Here is a 22,378-nt window from a genome sequence, read left to right on the forward strand (position 1 = left end):
ACAACAACAACAACAACAACAACAACAACAACAACAACAACAACAACAACAACAACAACAACAACAACAACAACAACAACAACAACAACAACAACAACAACAACAACAACAACAACAACAACAACAACAACAACAACAACAACAACAACAACAACAACAACAACAACAACAACAACAACAACAACAACAACAACAACAACAACAACAACAACAACAACAACAACAACAACAGCAACAACAACAACAACAACAACAACAACAACACCAACGACAACAACAACAACAGCAACAACAACAACAACAACAACAACTACAACAACAACAACAGCAATAACAACAACATCAACAACAACAGGACCCGAAGCAGCCATCTCTACAACAGCACTGCATTACCTTTGGATAAAGAATTTTGGCTGCTGCACGAATACAATTTTCTCGGCCACCCAAAGAAAGCGGACTAAATTTCATTAATTTCGAAAAAGGGGAAACTATTAACCCTTATAGAACTGAAAAACCAACTGAGCGAGAACACCCTCCTCTTCTGGACCCCATGCGTCCGCCAATAGTGAGACTTACTGAACAGTCCGTAACTGGCGACCAACGCTTCCTGAAGGCGCGTCTAAGGGACCCGAAAATTATGGACATTGTTCGGACCTACCTCTCCTTTCTGCATGACCAGCCATCATCAACATGTATTCGCGGAATCACCAAAACCAGTGCTATTCTAATGCTAGCAGCTGAAGGACTACCAAAAGACAGAAATCTCCTGCACGAAATTTTCCTGGACGTCCATGAAGAACTTGGAATTACTCGAAACGACGCCTTGGCAGACCTGCAATCCTACCGTGCATTCCTGTCCAGTGAACGCACGCAACGGCTACAATCTACTAGGGAGGCCGCCCTCAAATTTTACAATCCTGTAAATTTTCAACGCCGCTGACGCACCTTGAGGAAGACTCATTATTTCTATATAACGATGCTCGGCATGAGACTGAGGTAACTAATAATAACAATGACCATACTTTATCAACCGACGTATTTCCAACAATTTCTTCACACAGACAGAATGCGACTGAAATTTTGATTTATTGTCAAAATTTCAATCGCATGAAAAGCCCAGCTAAAATGAAGGAAATTTATCAACATTTATTATGCTCATCCTTTTCGGTCATGCTGGCAACTGAAACAAGCTGGGACGAAAGCGTAAAAAGTGAAGAAATCTTTGGAAATGCCTTTAATGTATTCAGAGACGACAGAAATTTTCATGCAACACAGAAGAAGTCAGGTGGTGGAGTTCTTATAGCTTTTTCGGCCAATTTTAACTCAGAAATTATCTTTACACCAAAATTTACAGAATTTGAGCATATTTGGGTGAAATCACACATAGCCGGTGAAACGCATGTGTTCGCCTCAGTGTATTTTCCACCAGACCATGCTCATAAAAGCACTTATGAAGCCTTCTTCCAAAGTGCTGAACAAATTCTATCTGACATTCCTCCTGAGGTTAAAGTTCACATCTATGGAGACTTTAATCAACGCCATGCTGACTTCATTCTGGACTCTGAAAATGAATGTATCTTACTCCCAGTCGTTGGGGATAATGAAACATTGCAGTTCATTTTTGACAAAACTGCTAATTTAGGACTGAACCAAATTAACCACATCAAAAACCAACAAAATTGCTATTTGAACTTTTTACTAACGAATATTTATGAAGATTTCTGTGTGACCGAATCATTAAATCCACTGTGGAAAAATGAAGCGTTTCACACAGCAATCGAATATTCTTTATTTATGCATGAAAACCAAAGACCCAACGACTGCGAATACGAAGAAGTCTTTGAATACAAATTAGCAGACTACGAAAAAATAAAATTTAAATTAAACAGTGTCAATTGGCAATTAATTTTAAGGAATGTAGGAAATGTCGAAATTGGTATAGACGTGTTCTACAAAATTTTAACAGAAATAATTTCGGAAGAAATACCTTTGAAGAAAAAAAGACGTAACAGAAACACACAAAATCCAGTCTGGTTTAACAGACAAATAAAAAACTTGAAAAATCGGAAGCAAAAAGCACATAAAATTTATAAAAACACAATAGTAGTAATAATTTATTAATTTATTTGGATCTATGCGATCAACTGAATTTAGCAATCAGTACTGCATTTGAAGAATATAATGCAAAAACTGAACGTGAAATAAAGTCATGTCCGAAGAACTTCTTTAATTACGTAAAAACGAAATTAAAATCTGACAATTTTCTTTCAATAATGCATCTAGACGAAAATGTCGGTGATAGTTCGGAAAAAACTGTAATCTATTCGCAAAATTTTTTCAAGAAATTTATACGACATTTTCTGAAGAAGATCGTGACCGCGATTATTTTGCATTTTATCCAGAATTTTCAAGGGACATTGGTCTCAATCAACTTCAAGTGCAGGACATTTTGCAGGCTTTAAAAAATTTAGATGCCTCAAAAGGTCCTGGACCTGACGGAATTCCTCCAGTATTTATTAAATGTCTAGCAATGGAACTCACTGCTCCATTGTTTTGGCTTTTTAATATGTCCCTGGAATCCGGAACCTTCCCTAAAATTTGGAAAAGCTCATTTCTAGTACCTATCTTTAAATCTGGTCGAAAATCTGACGTACGTAATTATCGTGGTATAGCCATTATCTCTCGCATTCGTAAGCTTTTCGAGTCAATTATCAACGAAAAATTATTTCTCCAAATCAAAAATAGAATTACTGACATGCAACACGGCTTTTTCAAGGGTCGTTCGACCTCGACCAACTTACTTGAATTTATAGACTATTCATTGAATGCAATGGATAATGGAAACCACGTAGAAGCTCTCTATACAGACTTTAGCAAGGCATTTGACCGCATTGACATACCAATGTTACTCTTTAAACTGCAAAAAATTGGAATTAAGTCAGGGCTCCTGAAATGGCTTGAATCATATTTAACTAACCGCCAACAAATAATTAAATTCAACGGAAAGAAATCGAGCCCAATTCAAGTCACTTCAGGCGTCCCCCAAGGCTCTCATTTGGGACCTCTCCTTTTTATTCTATACGTAAACGACATATCTTACATTATCAAAAAACTTAAATTGCTTATTTATGCCGACGACATGAAGCTCTTTTTGGAAATAAGAAATGAAGAAGACATCAATATATTCCGGAATGAAATACACATATTCTACATATGGTGCAAAAAAAAGTCTACTAGAATTGAATGTAAAAAAATGTAACTTAATATCATTTAGTAGAAAAAGAACAACTTCAAACATTTCAATTGCATTAGGAAATCAAACTGTAGACAAATGTGAAAGAGTTTGGGATTTAGGAATTATCTTAGACTCTAAGCTAACTTCCAAAGACCATTACAATACAATTATTCACAGGGCAAATAACATGCTAGGCTTTATCAAGCGCTATTGCTATAACTTTCAGGACCCTTACACAATTAAAACACTATATATTGCCTATGTGAGGTCAATACTGGAATATTGCAGCATTGTATGGTCTCCATTTTCAATCACGCACGAAGAAAGATTAGAATCAGTACAAAAACAATTTCTATTATACGCTCTTCGTAAATTAGGTTGGACATCATTTCCTCTTCCATCATATGAAGCACGCTGCATGCTTATAAACATACAAACATTAAAAGAGCGTCGTGAATATGCAATGGTTTCATTTGTAAATGATATCGTTTCGCAGCGAATTGACTCAACAGAACTTTTATCAAAATTAAATTTCCATGCACCCACTCGGCAACTCCGAAATCGAAATTTATTTGCCATAAAACATCATCGCACAAATTATGCAAAATATGGGCCATTAAACCGCATGATGGCCTCTTACAATAAACACTGCGAAACCATTGACTTTACAATGTCCCGGCATAAACTAAAGCAATATTTTTATTCCATAAGAAATAACAACTCACAAAAAAAAAAGACAAGAAAGCTGACACTACTTTTTTTATATAAATATATATTTAAGAAAACAAAACTGTATTAGTTGTACTAGTCTACGTTGGTTGGTTGACGAAATAAATAAATAAATAAATAAATAAATAAATAAATCAGGCACTTACAAATAAGTGAAGTTTTAGGATAGGTGTGTTAAACATGTTGATAGGTTTGAAATAAGAATTAGGATTGTTGTACTTTAGTTTTCGGTAAGGTATGATGTGTTAACTAAACTAAAAATCAAATTGATTGAGCGATTTATTGAAAGACACCTTCATTGAAACATTGCGTTGCGTTAGAAAACAGTATTCTTCTCTAACGAAAATTGACAATTCATACATCTAACATAGTAGTAGTAGCAGTGTCGCATAATCTATTCACAATTGCTGCAAATACTGCTGGATGGGCTGGGAGGGCTGAATACGGATCAAAACTAACATAACTTCTAACACTAAAATGATCCCGGAACTAACACTCAGCCATTGCACTTTTAGTTATATTTTAGTTTTATTTTCCAACTAATTTATCTATGCTTCTTTCTATTGTTTGGATCAAGTACAATTAATACTAATCTACCTTTATGTATGCTTTACTCCCTTTTAACCCATTATCTTTATGAATGGTGAATCTTATGGAGCTGGAACTCAAAGAAATAACGTGATTTTAATGTACTAAGGAGAAGGAATAGAACAACTTCGAATAGGATATCAAACAAATTCAGGACCAGTCCATTAGATACCAGAAATCAACAAGGCACCTGTGAGTTATATACTCGGAGAGGTATTTGATAAATAATCAAAAAATCGTAAGTTAAAATCATAGTGGAGCGAAGGACCATGAGAGGTAATTATTAATAATACATTAATTAGTATAAAAAACCATATTATCCTATAATTGATATTACTATTTTTATATATTAACGAAATTAGTCATAACAGAAAGAGTTTAAAAGCAGATGGGGAAGGACAATAGACACAAGTTGACACAATACAAAAGACAAGTTGGGGTTAATACACAAGACAAAATGACAAAATAAGAAACGACAGAAGACAACCTTGAAAAAAAAATAAGAATGCTCAATTATATTATCAAAACTATTTTGATCAACACAAAAACAACAGTGACCAAACGGGCACCATAGCCTAGGAACGTATGTGTGTTGATTTAAAATAGAGGCTCATAGAAGTAAAATAAATCAATAAAAGGGGTCCAGTGTAGAGTTTAAGCAAGTGTATGCTGCCACTGTGATCACTACAAAAAAAAAGAAAAAAAAATCTTGGATTTATCTAAAACTGATGTATAGAGTCAGATTAATATGAGATCTGAGCTAGATAAAGCGGCAATACATGTTTATAATTTTTTTCAGCAAGAATGAGATCAACCAATGAACCGAACTAACTTCCTCAACAAGATAGGGTCAATTAAAGGAACACTAAAATCAAAACCTGACACACTTAGCCATCTTGTGCTAATGGCGGATCTGATCCTATTGAATCAAACCAAGCAACACACATCCATCAAAATAGGTTGCTGCAACTTCATTGCGACTGAAATAAAGTACATACAAGTAGCCACAACAGTTAAATGACGAGTGTGCTGCTAGGGAAGTGGTTATACAATAGTCAAAACAATACTAGATGACGCTAGCATCAGTGGTTTAAAAATGCTTCGCCCTAATGCCATATTTCCCCTGTCAAAGAGCATTCCACAATGGTGTCTTGGTTAGCTATAGTTATGCAATACTATTTTTGAATAATTCATTTGTCAACAGGATCTTTTGAAGCTTTAAACACGTAATTCGGCAAAATTAAGCAACACCACTCTATTGATACACTGAATTAAACACTTTCATTCATAAAAATTTTCCTTTAAGAATAAAGGATCACATATATGTGAGAAGCCCCGTTAAAAGTACTGAACAAAGAATCCAGTACCCTCAAACTCCCGTCACATACTCTGCCAATCACATATGTGCTCCTGTTCTAGCTCCTGACTGATTGAAAACGCTTCTCATGGTGGTATTACATTTCCCGGAGTTTAATTTCCCATGAAGGGCCATTTACATGGGGGCTTATTACGGATGTCACTTCACGGTGAAAACTTGTCACTAGTCATCACGGTGAAGTGATTCCCATTTGATTTGTACGACAATCACGGCTCTTATTCTGAGTATCACTTCCTTATCACCATGTAGTGACAGCCGTAATAAGGCCCATTGTAAACCTCCGTTAAAGCTCAGGAAAACTCAGGGAAATTAATTTAGCCAAATGAGAAGACATCCTGTTTAAATTTATAGACAGCATTAACTCATAGAATGTGTTCCAGAAAAAAGATTTAATATATTTATTCCTAAAGCTTGATTGCCCGACTGCCCGCAGCCACCCACAACCACAGCACAGAAAGCAGGGATTTGAAATAACGATTCAAACTTTCAACATTAGGAGCAGCATCAATTAAATATTAGATATAATAGTAAACGATGCATTTAGTCGATTATGATAAAAAATAACCCATGCTGCTCAAGATTTAAGTTTGCTAACAGTTAGGAGAAACTGAAAGTTGATTTTTTTTACCCGCAATCATAGAACTGCATTCAATCACTGGATGTCTCGCTACATATATCAGAGCAATTAAATTGGAATTGTTGGAGATGTAAATTATAAAAAAAAAGTTTCTCAAAATATGAGAATATTCCTTTCTAGCTTCAAAGTCGTCTACGAAACGAAGGCCTGTGGAAACTCTAATGCAAATTCTTTCCAAGATCAGCACAAACCATCGAAAATCCCTGCATTACCTACACATCAACCTGAACATCTCTCCACCTTCCGAACCAACACCGACCAACATAATCCCCAAATACATCGACTCGACTTGGAATGCGTTGCGCAAATCCCTCGGGCGCACCACATCGCCATGAAGCATTCGTGTAGAAGAACGGGAAAACGGTGCATACCCACAACGACCGACCAAGTGCGCACAGGTATTGGTACCGGGCTCGTCGGAAAAGCGGAGGGAAAACCACTTGATTCATAAAATCGTCTCGCCACGAAAATCCTACCCTCAGTAGTGATCGAAACACTCGGTTGACCGTTTGGGATAAAGAACAACTCGTCCACCTCTCAGGGCAAAAGAACGGAATAAAGGAGCAATCCGACAGAGTCTGTTGAACTTTTGGCATTTCGCGTGAATCGAGTTTGGTCCGATAGTTTGCCCGTTTTGCAGGGTTCGTGTTAAAACTAGGTAGGTGGTTGAAATGAGTGCTTTTTGTGAAGTTGAAAATGTGAGCAAATTGAGATCGATCTACTGAAAACTGCCATGCGTCTCCATCGGAAGAAAATATACGAATAAAATAAAAATCGCCAAAGTACGTGTTTGTGGAAGCAAATGGCCAATTGACGGGAAAAGCAATAAACGATCGCAAGTGCACCCCCTCGGTTATATAACATTCCAGCGGAAACGGTATCATCAAATTATAAATTGTTCAGATTTCAAACAAAATCGTAAAATTAGCAGCAATGGCCGCACAGATTTATAATTCGTTTGATATCGCTCGTCAGTATTTAAATCTATCATCGACCAGCAGTCCATAACAAGTGATGGCAGGGGGTGAAGGTGATCGTCGTGGAAACGCGCGCGTGTTGGCCAGTGTATAAACAAGAAATTCGACAGCTGTGAAAATATTTCCCCGGAGATTTTTACCATGTGCGGCCGGATGATGACCATATATTACGACAAATGGTGGAAACCGCTCGACACGCATGAACTGAATTGGGGAAAACTGTGGCCGAGTGTGTGAATGAAGATTGGCATACGAAATTGAAATTTTATTCGCAAACAGTTAAACCAACAGCAACCATTTAGGCCTATAAAGCGATTAGCGTGGAGTGAAGCCGTCGAGTGCAAAGGCAACTGTGGACATAGTTAGTCGGACGAGAACATTAAATTTAACGAGGATTTTTTACTTATGTGCACCTGTATCACAGTGAGGACTTGAAATGGTGCAGCTGGCTAATGGATTAAATGTGTTAACGGTGGATTTTTTTTTTTGCCAAAATCTAATAAACTGATGGAGACGCATGGTGGACAGTGGAGGACACTTTTAGCTATTTGAGATATCATTTATAGACAATATTTTTAAAATGCTATTTGGCATGACTGCGTTTTCAGTGCCAACACATCGTACACATTGAATGAGGTATTCCTTCATATTCTAAATTGAATAAGTTTTCCTTGATGTGAGGATTCATTCTTTGACTCGAAATTGTTAAATTGTGCGATCGCCACCGAGACTAACTCAAAATTGAGTACACACTTAGAAAAATTAATGTAAATTTAGGTGCTCAGAGACTGACATATACGAGCGTCAATTTTGACATAAAATTGAATCATAATAAACTTGAAATTCATCTCAATCAAACGTACTTTTCATCGAGTACCGTTCTTTTCAGTCTCGGAGCACTTAATTTTACATGACATATTTGTTTACGTCTCATCATTTATGTCAAAGAAGGATTCCATCACGTGTAAAATTAGGTATTTCTAAGTGTGTAGAGTTTTATTCTTTCTGGCAAATATCAAGGTAAACGATACTCATAAACGATGGAAGCTGCTTAACCTCTGTTTTTTAATTAGAAAAAAAAAAATAGTGGGATTATGTTCAATCTTGAGTTAATCTCAGCTTCGTGTACCAAAGAAGATAGAATATGTGCTCTTATCTCAGAAATTCAACGTCAACTCGCAACTTATCATGAACGATATTTTTGTTAATAGTGCTCCCAACGGACTTTGAAATAAAAACGAAGTTTACCGTTTAAGATGCACATTAAAAGCTAGTGCACTATTGCTTTCTTTTTCCATGAAGCAATAGTAGACTACATACAATGGTTACAATGGTTTACTTACATGCTATGCATTCTATTTCTATCATGTTTTAGTCGGTTTTCAATGTTTTCTTTTGACATAGTGATGCTAATGACTTCGCAGTGTAGATTATACCACAGACAAACAGACATAAAACATTGAATATTTCTCATCGTAAAACATCGTCGCTAAAACATTACAGCCATCTGTTGAGTACACTTCGGTGTGTAGTACGCTGAACAGATGGCGGTAGTGTGTAAACGTCAAACGCAAGGGAATTGACTATGCGCGCCACAAGTAGTGGTACTACCAACTACGATACTTTTAAATTGACCGTTAATTGCTTGTTCCATGAACAACTTGTGAGTGTTATGTTTGTTTGTCTGTGATTATACTGTCGCATCATTCGATTGATGGGGCCATTTTTGCGTAATTTGTTCTGTGTGATTTTTCTGAGAATAATAACCGTGCTCTAAGATGCCAACAGGGTGTGTAACAGTTTAATTGTGAGAGTAATTCTGATGATTCTATGCGATCTGAAATAATATCATTAACGAAGAAAAGCATTGCAAATTCGCGGCGTTCTTTGAGTGATTGTAAGTTGATGAGCATGCAGCGTGTTTCATATGATGGAAGAGGAAATGCGGTTCAATTCAATTTGCGAAGGGCATATAAAATGAATTGTTTTTGGACGGATTCTATGCGTTCCTTGTATATGGCATTATACGGATTCCATACAGTATTCCAGAATAGGTATTACATATGTAATATATAATAATTTAATAGTGTATGGGTCTTGGACATTATAGTTGAACGTCTTAATGAAGCCCAACATACTATTTGCTTTCGTTATGATGGTATTATAATGTTCTACAAAAGTAAGTTTGGAGTCTAGGATTACTGCTAGGTCCATTACAATTTTACATTCTGCTACTTGTTGGTCGCCTAAAAATATTTCGAAAAGAGGTGTATCTATTTTTCTGCTAAATACTATTGCGGTACATTTTTTACGTTGAGTTGGAGTACACTTTTACTAAACACTTAGGAAGAACTATTTTCACAAGAGACGTAATCCATCTTTGACGTAGCTTATGGTACGCCAAAAATCATGTCATATAAAATAAAGTGTTCCAAAACCGAAACATACGCAGCTCGACATAAAGTGCGTTTGATTGAATTGGTTTTCTCCTTTCTTTCAACTGATTCTTATGTCATATGGACCGCTTTTATGTGTCGGTTTCAGGGTACATAAATTTACATGCCTTTTTCGTAGTGTGTACTTTAGGTGTAAAATAAGTTGATTTCATGCTGGAATTCTTCTGCGTCGCTAGAATTACTTATTTTCATGAAGAGCTTCATGTCGTCTCTGCATATATAAGTAGTTTATTTTTTTTTAAGTATGTAGGAAATGTTGTTTACGTACAAAATATAAATAATTGGGCCTATATGAAAACCTTGGGGCACCCCAGAGGTGACCAAAATGGGTTCTGAAAGTTTATTTTGAAAACAAACTATTTGTTTGCGTTGCGTTTACTTATTTACTTATCCTGGTCCGACATCCCTAAGGATTGCACCTGCATCACAATGTTACGCCAATTCACTCGGTCCGTGGCTGCTTGTCTCCAATTTCTTGACCGTCCCACACTTCCAAGATCCTGCTTGACTTGGTCTAACCACCTTGCTCGCCGTGCTCCTCTTCATCTTGTACCAGCCGGATTCGAGGCAAACACCATTTTTGCAGGATTTTTGTCCGGCATTCTTAAAACGTGTCCCGCCCATCGTATCCGTCCAACTTTTGCAACTTTCTGGATACATGGTTTGCCATAGAGTTGCGCCAGCTCGTGGTTCATCCTTCGCCTCTATACACCGTTCTCACATACCCCGGCAAAGATGGTCCTAAGCACTCGTCGTTCGAAAACACCCAGTGCTTGCAGGTCCTCCTCGAGCATCGTCCCCGTAGAGAACTACCGGTCTTATCAGCGTCTTGTACATGGTGCATTTAGTACGGAGGTGAAGTTTACCTGACCTCAGGGTCTTGTGGAGTCAGTAGTAAGCACGACTTCCGGCAATAATACGCCGACCAATTTGTCTGCTGCAGTTGTTATCCGACGTCACCAATGATCCGTGGTACACAAATTCATCCACCACCTCGAACTCATCCCGGTCGATTATCACGCTTCTGCCTATGCGAGCCCTATCCCGCTCGGTTCTTCCAGCTAACGTTTGCGTTGCGTTACGTATGATTAAAGCCAATTCAAAAGTCTAGATTCCATTCCTATTTTTTATAATTTAAAGAGTAATACATGTCGATTGATTCAATCAAATGCTTTACTGAAATCAGTAAAAATGGCTTCTACGTGTTTGCTTGCGTCTTTTTTTTTCCATGATTTGTTTTCCGTAGCTCTTGTTTTCTGTGCTGAGCACCAATGCTACCGACGCCAGGGAGACAGCTCCTACACCCGGACCCTACCTATCGGCCCATCAACTCATGAGCTGGGGACCAACGGCTTTACTTCCCTTCCGAAGGAAGGTGTGGTCAGAGATGTTATGCCTCAGAACATCCCGGCGGCGCCGACTGGGATTGAACCCAGGCCTGCTGGCTTCTCGAGCAAAGTCGGTTGACAAAATGAAAGCAAATCGATATTAAAGTGTGCAGTTTCTATTATAATGAAAACTCATTTTGATTTCAATTGTCACGGCATTAGTCTGATTTCATATTTTGCTTTCATTATGCAGTCAAAACTTTTTAAACGAAAGAAACTTAATTGGAAGTTTTGCTGTTAACGTCTAGTTGAAAATATAATTTTAGCTCATCTGTCGTTGAACTAACTTATTGTTTATTTGATTTGTTTATCACAATTTAGATCATTCGTTACTTTCCCGGGGTGATATTTGAGCTCAAGTCTTTCAGCGTGAGAAACATGGATGCATACGATTTACTCCAGGCCCGCATTCAGTTAAACATTATGAATGCAAAATCAGAAATCAAGTTTACTTTTCTTTATTGGGATGTCATTGAAAGCAATATTACTTTTCCGTTTGATTCAACAGTGTAAAAGTGTGCTCTCAAGTGTAACAACAGTGTAAAAGTGTGCTGTGTTAACCGTTAAGTCAACCAAAATGAGATCAACTAGAGTATTCAAAATAAGTTACATTATAACAGCAAATTTTAATTTCAACTTGATCTCCAGCTTTGCTTGGGTTGCTAGTGTCCATTACGTTAAGAGTGAAGGCTACAAATTCAAGAAGATACGATGTAGCTGAGAATTTTTGTCGTTTACGATTGATTCAAAAAGTTTTGGGATGCACGAGATAATGGCAATTCCACGATAATTACGGATGTCAGATTTCTTGCCTGACTTGAAAATAGGCACCAAATGAGACGATATCCCAATTTCGGGGAATTTTCCATTTTCAGAGACATATTGAAAAGGCGTTCTAAAGGAAGCGTAAGTTGTTCTGAAAGATTTTTCAATGTCTTGCTTGTAGCCTAGTAGGATTAAGATTTAGGTTACACTTTAAAATCCAAACATGTTGGATTCTAATGACAATTAGATAATAAGAGTACTGTTTGTAGGACAGCAGCACAATTTAAGGACATTTTCAATAACAATTCACCCGATCAACAAGTTGTGACCAGGGGTTGAAACTGTTGACGTTTCTTTACGACACTCGCTTCGTTGTCAAGCGCGACAGTCTGTTTTTATTCGTACTCTCATGCTCTACCGTCGTCTTTCTTACACAACACAAACGGTAGAACAACATTCGAGCAAAAAGAAAATTTTCAAAAAACTATCATATTTTTTCCTTTATTTATTTAACGTCGGTCTCTGTTCTGCAATCTAGTGCCAATCACCGACGGACATCGATTGCAATCCATTGACGGCAATCGAATGTGCAGGAAGGCAGCTTCCACACCTGCGTAGGATATCGCACCCATTCAATTCAACACACATGGGCCGGGACCAACGGCTTTACTTCCCTTCAGAAGGAAGACGTGACCAGAGATTTTTATGCCTCAGAAAAATCCCACCGACCTCGGCTGGGATTGAACCCAGACCCATTGGGGTGTTAGAAAGCAGTCACGCTTACCACTACACCACCGGCGACGGCTAAAAAAAAACTATCATATGACATGTGTGATTTCGATCTAATTCCTCAATTTGGTGTAAATTAAACCATTTCTGATTAGAAATGTTATTGCTAGGACATCATTGCTTGCTATTTTCAGAATTCACACAAGCACAACATCAGCAGCTCTTATCATGAGAAAAACTAAGATACATACGTTCATGACGGTCTTCGGCAACAATGTCGTATGACAAAGACAAAGTTTGGTGCTGTAATTCGATAACTTGTTTTGCAAGTGTCGGAAGCAAAGGCAGTCGATTATCGCAGAAAATATGTCGACTACGGTGACCACTTACAAGACTGGTTGTGACTTTAAATGATCACCGGTTACTTTATTGATCGTACGAGCTACCCTATCAGAATAGATCTACTCTACCGGAATAGACACTATTAGCGAATTTGTTTTTGATTCAGTTCCAACCTGGATCGGGTATCGAGATTGGGTCTGCTTGTTGCCTTTCAAACGTCAGTATTAACGTTTGTTTTTGTAACCTAGCTCGGGTTGAGGTTCGCACTGACAATAAGCTCGGGTTCGCACGGGTTGGAACTGGTTCCAACCTGGATAATAAACAAATTCCCTATATGTGTCGTTCTCTCGTCTCTCTATTACGATGTTATCGTTGCCAGGGCGGTATTGAACTTCAAGTCTCCTTGAGCTGAACTTCAAGCCATCCTTATGTAATGGCTACACATCCAGGATAGTGAGCTATACCCACTATAGTCATCCACACCTGCACTGCGAACGCATCCATTTCATCCTGAATCTACTCTTCAGATCCAGCTGTTTCTGACGACCAGACCTTCAGTATCTCGAAACCACTTTGGCAGCCGGGAGATTACAGACAGATATACATCGTATTCAAAGACGATATAGCATTACTGTCGTTAGTAGGTCAAATCAACAGCTGAGCACGGAAAAAAATCACGATTTTCGGAACAAGTCAATTTTTCGTTTACGAAAGTACAAGTACAATGAAAATCGTAAACATTGTTCCGCAAAATAAACGTAACGCCTGCGCTACGTTTCACCGGGCACCAGCAAAGGCAACACAAGTCATAGAAACGTGAACTCTGTTCTGAAAACCATGATCTTGTTCTGGCACACGTGATTACAGTTCATACTTAATATCATGAACCTGTTCCCAAAAACGGCAACATGTCATGGACTGTAAAACGTCAACATTAAAATAATGTTTTAATGTTTTGATTGGATTGTACGGCATGGAAGTGTAAGGAAACTGAAAGCGACGAAATACTTGGCTGGCAACCGAACAATGCAGGTTTCACTCATACCCCAAATTGACCGCAGGCATCTGTCCAGCAGATGAAGTGGACACACTTTCAGTTCATAAATTCAACGGATCTTCGGTCACCATGAACGCAGCTACCACCGCACATTCATCAAAATCATAACAATCAACAAGCGCTGATCACATCTCCACCGATGCTGGTCGCATCGATGCTTGCTCATCTTCTCTCCCATGCTATTTCTAGGGTCCAAACTAGCGGAAAACATACGGACCACCTCTAGTTCAATCTTCAAAGTTTTCTCCACAACATTGGAACAGGACGTTCACTGGTTCACTCTATCCTTCGAGGATTTCGGCCAGCTTGATGAACTCCACTGGTGCATGTACCCTGCCCCTAGACACATGCATTATAGCGTTACGCACCTACAGTTGTGTTCGATAAAATAGCAGCGTATGCCGATTTTCAATGGTCAACTTTGACATGATGTAGCTTTGTTAACTTATGATCAATTGAGCAGAAACGTTCGCCAATGAACTACCTAGTGTCCAGCAGGTGCTTCCAAAAATTTAATATTTTGTAATCGTAAAATTGAACATATTTGTAGTTCTTTGGCGAACGTTTCAGCACAATTGATTTTACGTTAACAACAGGCTTCTCATTACAGCTAAAATGCTATTTTTCGTAATTATGAAACTATGAGATACTATAATGATATTTTTTATTTGTAAGAAACAAGAAGAGGTGGTAAACTTTGTGTATGACATATAAAATGTGTCAATTTTGCATTCAGAAGGCCACAACTAACGATTTTATGATCGTTCGTTGCTCATCGTTACAGCTATTCACTATTGTGACCCTCTGAAAGCTCAAATGACAGGTTGTATGTGTCATGCACACTCTTTGCCTTCTTTTCTTGCATCTTGTAAATAATAATTATTATTCAATTATCTCATAGCTTCATAAATCCGAAAAATATAACTTTAGCTGTAATGAGCAATTGCAAAAATAGCATACGAAAAAATTATTGGAAATTGCATCAAAAGTTTTTGTTCTAAGGTTTTTGTTAATATTTAAGCGTTCAAGATTTTTAATTTTCCAAAAGCTTGCATTTTTAATGACATAAAACATAAAATTCCTACGGTGGGTCGTGACCCATCCATAGATTAAGAAAAGCTGTTCTAGACGCATGCATTGGAATTCTATGGCCGTTATCTGTCCATCTTGCTCCAGTCTTGAAAAGTTTCTTAACACCTCAATTACAGATGTTTTTATATCCTTCATCTTTAAAATTGACTATCTTAACATTGTCAAAGTAGCGGCGCCGATGGTGCAGTGGTAAGCGTGATTACCTCTGACCCCAGCAGGCCTGGGTTTAATTCCAGTCGGCGCCGCCGGGATGTTCTGAGGCATATCATCTCTGATCACGCCTTCCTTCGGAAAGGAAGTAAAGCTGTTGGTCCCCGGTTCATGAGTTGATGGGTCGATAGGTAGGGTCCAGGCGTAGGAGCTGCCTCCCTGGCGTCGGTATGTACTAGAATGTTTTGGTTTTATCTCTTTCACTCTACTCAAAACTGAAATGCATAAAAAAAATAACAAAATGATACACTCTTTGCGCTCTGTCAAGGATCAATGCATACAAAATCAACTTTGTTCAAATCAAAACAAAAAACTAGCCCATCTGGTGGATGACGGCACAAGCTTTTAAGAAAATTCTTTTACAGTGAACCACATTATTTTAATTGATTTCGCCAGTTAGTCGTCTGTCTCTTCGTTTGTCCTGTAGCATCGTTTGTGAAAGAACTGATGACTCTTCCCGGGAATTCCCGGTAATCGGAAAATATTACAGTTCAGGGACCAGAAAAGTATAATTTTGAATTCATGGCAGTTACAAATCGGATTTTTTTTTTTGCTTTTGTAGATCGACTTATAAAGCATTGATTTGTTTATCCACTCAATTTTAATATGTTTGACTCCATTGGAAAACAAAAATCCTCGCTGTACTTGATTTATCTTCTGACCTTTATCGTTGTTTTTAGCTACGACTTCCCTCGGGGGTTTCTTTTGACCCAGAAGATATATCCGAATTCTCCCAGGAGTCTCTTCCAACTTTCGTAGAAATTAGCATCAGATTTCATCGGAAGCTTCTTACAGAAGGATTGCTGACTTCCAAGCCTAGCTTCTTTTGACTAAAACAGCAAAAATGAAACTACAATGTGTAGAATCGGAACCTATCTAACTAATAAAAACAAATGATTTAAGTATACTGAAGGAGAAAAATCTATACAACTCTCGTGCTGGAAGGTTCATCCAACTTCATCAGCAATTTTTTAAAGCTTTCATTTAAATTTTCTATTCATTTGTTTTAAACTACCCCAGAATTTGACATTCCCGGATGTTTCTTCTTTGACTTACTTGATAAGTCTTTCCCCAAAAAATCTTCCTGGCCTCCCCCAGAAAATTGTTCAGGTTTCAATCGAAAAAAAATTCCAACTTCATCTGGAACAATCTTCCGATTTAAAAAGACTATTGACACCATCTTGAACCAGTGGTTGCACAGCCCGAAAACTTCCACGGGCTCGAACCCTCACTTCGTGGCACTCACAATACGTCTGAACGACAAGTGATGCCGCTAACTGCACAACCCAGAAGCTCTTCAGCTCCTCTGGAAGTTAATCCAAACTTTCTTTTAGAAGTTTCTTTTGGCTCTTCTGGGAAATTTCTTGTAGCTTTTACCCAACAATCTTTCTAAGTGGTGTTGAGTATTTGGCACTGATGAAGTATGCAAGTAGTAGACGAAATACGCGTACACTGAAAATTTATTTTCGTTATTTCTCTGAAAACCATTTCGTAAAAATCAATATCGTACATACAACACATCTATCATAAATGGTACGAAACATTCGTTTTCCCTGTCATCTGGCGCAATGTCAATATTACGCCTAACTCGTATAATATATAAATTCATCTTCGTACAATCAAACCAACAACTGCGCTTCTTGTCTCCTAAAGTTCTGATTGTGTGTTGGAGATGGGATACTGGTTTGACCAATACATGCAAGCTACCATTATAAATCAAAATACTGGTCACGGTGGTTTTATGTCAGAGAAAAAAAATACATGCAAGCAGCAGAAAAAGCAATAGAAATCGAATTACCGCTCCATGAGTACTTCTTATTTGCCTTTAGCCTTTCCCTTTCTCGTAGCACTGATAGAGTGATGGATAAGGTGCAGATCTGGCTATTGCAAGGTTCATGGTTCGAGTCCGGTCTGAAGCCAATTTTATATTTTTGTCATGTTTATCGCTTACAATATTGAAGTTATTTTTAGCCATTCTCACTAACACACTCCACATTTTTCGGTTTCCACAACCAACACTTGTGGCCCACTGGTTGGGTGTAGCGATAGCGAGTGTGGCAGTTCTAACGAAACTAGCTTCATACAATGTACAAATCCATTTCGTTGCAGAAAACAACGTATAAATTCGTAGAACAAACGAGCGATTTCGTTGTATAAACGAAAATTTATTTTCAGTGTATCTGTCAAAAGATAAGCGATTATAACGGAATTTAAAGGAAATAAACCAACCCACTCAAAGCTCTACATAAAGGGATTCCGTTCGACAGGGAAGGTTCGACAAATTTAAAGGATGCTTCTATGTTTGTTTCTCGGGAAATTGGAACAGATTCATGGGCATTGAGAAGCATGATTTTTCGTTAATTTTCTACCTATTTGCATTCTCAGATAACTACCTATTTTTATTTTCAGGGCTGCTAGCGAGTCACTTTTTAGTGACTTGGTAACTTTTTTCAAGCAAGTCACAAGTCTCCGTTTTTAAGGCCAAGTCACTAAAGTCACTTTTTCTTGTTATCAGTCACTATTTTTAACTTTTTTTAAGCGTGAATTTACTTCAAGATTGATCATTTTCCTTGCAGTGTGTAGGACAGGCCTACAATTCGTTGTTGACAAGGTTGTATAAAGTGTTTTATTATGTTAAATCGTCTTTCTCTATCTACAGGGTGTCCACTCATTTGGCTAAATAAAACAACAACAACAGCAATTAACCTAAACGTTTTTTAGACATGACAATCAGTTTTAAAGAAACAGCTTTACTTCATTTTAGTAAGTCTAAGATCACAACATTTTCAATATCTTGAAATTTCGTACTAGCAAAATTGTGGAAACTTTTTAGAAGTTCGATTTATCTCAGCAAAATTAGATCTTCGGATCATGAGAAATTCCAGAGATCTTAAGCGCAAGTCCCCGAAATTTTAGCCCAGACTATTGGATTTACTAAAAAATCTGTAGTGTGAGTTTTGACAAATTCAGGATAATTCAATGACGCGCTGAAATAAAATCGAGAATTTTTAAGATGTTCCAAGAGATTTAGTACAGAGACCTTCAGAAAATAAACGAAAACTCCTGAAATATTTCAGAAACTTAATTCAAATGCAGAGAATTCCAGGGAAGTTTAAAGGTGTTCACCAGAATTCCATTTATTTTAAAGCAGAACCGAGATCTTTATTAGAATTGAGAGCTTTAGGGAAGCTTCGAGAACATCAAGACAGATCATAGAATTAAAGGGTACTTAAAACATTTCAAGGAAATTGCAGAAACCTTAGAGAAGTCTCAAGAAAATTTCCGGGAATATCCGGAAACTTCGGTTTGCCCAGAGAAAAATTCTGGAACGCAATAAAAATTACATGAACATTCGGAAAATGTGAGAGTATTTCAAGGGTGTTAAATCATGGATATTTAAAGATCTTAAAAATTTCGAAAATTTAGCTTAGTTGATTAGAGAACATCAACGAAGAGCCATTAATTAAAAAAAAAAGCGAGAACTTTTAGCAATCACCGATATTTTCAAGAAATTCCAGAGAACTTCTAAGAAATTTAGTTATTTTAAGATTGTTTCGTTGTATTCTGTGCAGTTCTGAGTACTTCGAGGACGATCAGATAACATCACAAAAATCTCATTAACGTAAGGAAATTTGCAGCGACTAACAAGGAGTTCCTTGGAATTATGGAATATTCCGAAAATTCTTTGATTGATATGAAATCTTGAGAAATTTCAGGGAATTATAAATATATATAGGGTAAATGTCGGCTTCGGCACCCATTGACTGTTTTCGGCAACCAAAATTTAAACGTTAATTTCACTATGTTTTCCCATCAACACACTTCCCTGAATGCATCCAAACGATTCTTTAGTCTTTCAGCTTCAATCTGATTGTATGTGTACGTCTGAGCAGTCCTGTTATGCCAGATTTGTATTCAAATGAAGCATACGTACTCTAAAATGGGGTTGATTTCAAGTTGCCGATAATAGAACAGCTGGTTAACACGCAGTTCTAATGGGAAGGTTGCCGAAGAAAACGAGGCTGCCGACAATAGTCACACTCACCTGAGAAGTTTGGAGCGTTGTAAAAACCCTTTCAAACAGTTTTGAAGAATTCTGTCGATTAGAATGGATAGAGAAGCAAGCAGCAGATGAATGTAAACTAACAGACACGTCATATATGTGCGTGACGCTGGGAAAATGCTAATAGAAGTGCGGACACTGCTTAGATTGACGAGAATACGTGAATTCCCCTAGAAAATTCACCAGAATATTTGATAAATTTAGAGAAATTAAGGTAAGCATAGAAAACTTCAGGACTGCACATTCCAGGACAATATAGTGATTTATGGCAAAGTTCTGTGAGCGTTTATAAACTTTATAAAACTTAAGCAAAATTGTAAAACTCAAAGGCAATAAAATCAATTTCAGTAAAATTGTGGGTTCTTCCAAAAAAATCCTAAGATATTCAGGGCAGTCTAGAGAATTTTAAAGACATTGATAAGTAATTTGGGCAGTTTTAAAAACATCAGGAAACTCTAGACTATTGAAGAAGCTATGAATTTGTTTCCAAAATCTGACGAATTTTGAGAACTTCAGTGAAAATCATCGAACTATATTAATTATTTCATTGCGGGAGGTTAAAGAAGTTCCTGAAATTTCAGAATAATTTCGAAATCTTTAAAAATATACAGAGATCTTCAGAAACATTTCATAAAAGTCTATGGAACTTAAGGAAAGATCTGAGAACTTCAAGAACTCATATGGACATTTCGGGAGCATTTCAAATAAGTTTAGTAAACCTCCAAAAACAAGGGAAATTTCAGGGGAGTTCAGTTCCATTAGTTTCACTTAATTAGCGGTTCCCAAATTTTCAGATAATTTTAGAGATGTTAAGAAAATTATTGAGGTTTTCAATTAAGTCAAGTTCAAGGAAGCTTAAACATTTTTAGAATTAATCACAATCAAATTCAGGGTAGAACAACTAGCTTCATGAGAAATTCAAACACTTAAGAGAAGTTTCGAGAACTTCAAGAAAGATATTGATCTCGCTAAACAGCTAAAGAAAAAAACTTCAAGAAAGAACAGATATCCTCAGAGCAGAGATATTTCAGAGCAGTGAAATTACATAAATTTTCAAGAAGTTTAGAGAAATTCAGTGAATTGTTTAAGCTTTAGAGAATATTCATGATCATTAGGAAAATTGTGGAAACTTTAGGAAGTCTGAAAAAGTTAAGATAATGAGAAGTATTGTGAGAATCAGACTAGTTTCTCAAACTACAAAAGAACTTAACGGGTACTTCATTAACTTCAGGAATTTTTTGGGAATTTTCAAGTTGTTTTGAAGATGTCAGAATAGTCCATTACATATTCAACGCACGAAAATTCGCTTGGAGTTCTCCTCATCATTCGCTCGTATTCTTCCGAAACTCTCATGGAATTATTTCAGAAATTCACATGGAACGCTTGTCTGAACTCTCTAAAAAATATCATAAGAATATAGTTAGAATACTTCTGGCAACTATCCTCCGAATCAAATTTTCTTTTAATTTTTCTTGGAATTGCCTTGAAATTCTCCTCAGTAAGAAATCCTATTTTTATTTTAAAATACATTCTTTTCTTTGGAATATCCTTAGTAAAAATGATAAGATTCCCTGAGACTTCCAGGTATTTTCAAGAGAAATAGAATTCCCTGAGAATTCCCGGTTTTTTCAGGCAGTAGACACTTGAAGGTTTAGTCATAAACTTTCTATTGAATCTTTCGTTTTAAAGGTTCCTACCGTACATATTTAAGTGTTTATGCGATTATACAAATCTAAAACATCAAACATGTATTTGGTATGCCATCAGAACGACTAATTTTCATCTCAGTTACCTGTACAAACTTCGAAACATTCCGAATGATAAAGTTCGAATACCATTAACTATTTGTCTTTTCGCACGATTTATAACAAAATTTCAGTACAAAACACCTTCGAACACAGTAAGTAAATGGTGTATTCGATAAATATTGCGCACACATTAACAGCTGTAATTTTTTAACTTTTAAACCAAATAGCTGTAAATGTTAAGAAAAGATTCTTTCGAGAGCTTTGAACTCATACAAAATATGTCATGATTCAAATACGAGCTATGCCTTGGGAATCCTGATGAATGAGAGCGCCTTAGTGGAAGAGAGCGAGAGAAAGAAGGATTAGTAATTTCCAATTACTTCCACTACTTTATAAAGTAGTGAAATTACTAATCTAATCTCTGAAATTACTAATCTTCTCTCTCATTTGACTTGGGTCTTTATCAAGAAAACAAAACGTTGGGTCAAAAATGTTGCATAACGACGGAAAACTACATTTTGTCAATATTTACTTACTTTTACCATTCCTTGTTCAATTTATTAACGAATTATGAATCATTAAAATGTAACATAAAATACTGTTTTTGTTAGGCGTAAATGGATTGATTTTTCATTTGTCTTTCGTCATTGTTGCTAATAGCTCATGGAATCATTTTTTTTTTTTGCCAAATATTGCATTTTAAAATATTGTGCAGATGGTCCGAAATTACACTTCAAAATTTCGACTCATTTCGAAAATCTCAACCCTTCAAGTTTCGGCTCATTTTGATTAAAAAAAATCTTAATTGAAGGGTACTTAAGCCAAATTAGCCGAAATGTTTAGGTGTAGTTTGCGAAAAACTGCATAATATTTATAAATCTAAAATTTGGCAAACATGAGTCGTTAGCAACATTGACGATATAATTTCCTTGCATAGCCGCTGATTTCAAATTTGAGACTGTACAACATTTTTCAGACAGCATG

The 22,378-nt window shown here is 36.9% G+C and overlaps 1 protein-coding gene across 1 annotated transcript in view; it reads left to right on the forward strand.

The window, feature by feature from the left end:
- The first annotated feature begins 7,026 nt into the window (after positions 1 to 7,026).
- The window catches only part of LOC135697564 (uncharacterized), a 40,236-nt gene continuing 24,884 nt past the window's right edge, over positions 7,027 to 22,378 (forward strand). Inside the window, exon 1 of the mRNA XM_065217326.1 lies at positions 7,027 to 7,225. The gene's annotated coding sequence lies outside the window, so the exon portion shown is untranslated. The remainder of the gene's footprint in view (positions 7,226 to 22,378) is intronic.

This window comes from Ochlerotatus camptorhynchus, unplaced genomic scaffold, assembly GCF_037179485.1.
Source record: "Ochlerotatus camptorhynchus isolate MF236.1 unplaced genomic scaffold, CSIRO-AGI_Acam_v1.1 ptg000074l, whole genome shotgun sequence".
Taxonomy (NCBI): Eukaryota; Metazoa; Arthropoda; class Insecta; order Diptera; family Culicidae; genus Ochlerotatus; species Ochlerotatus camptorhynchus.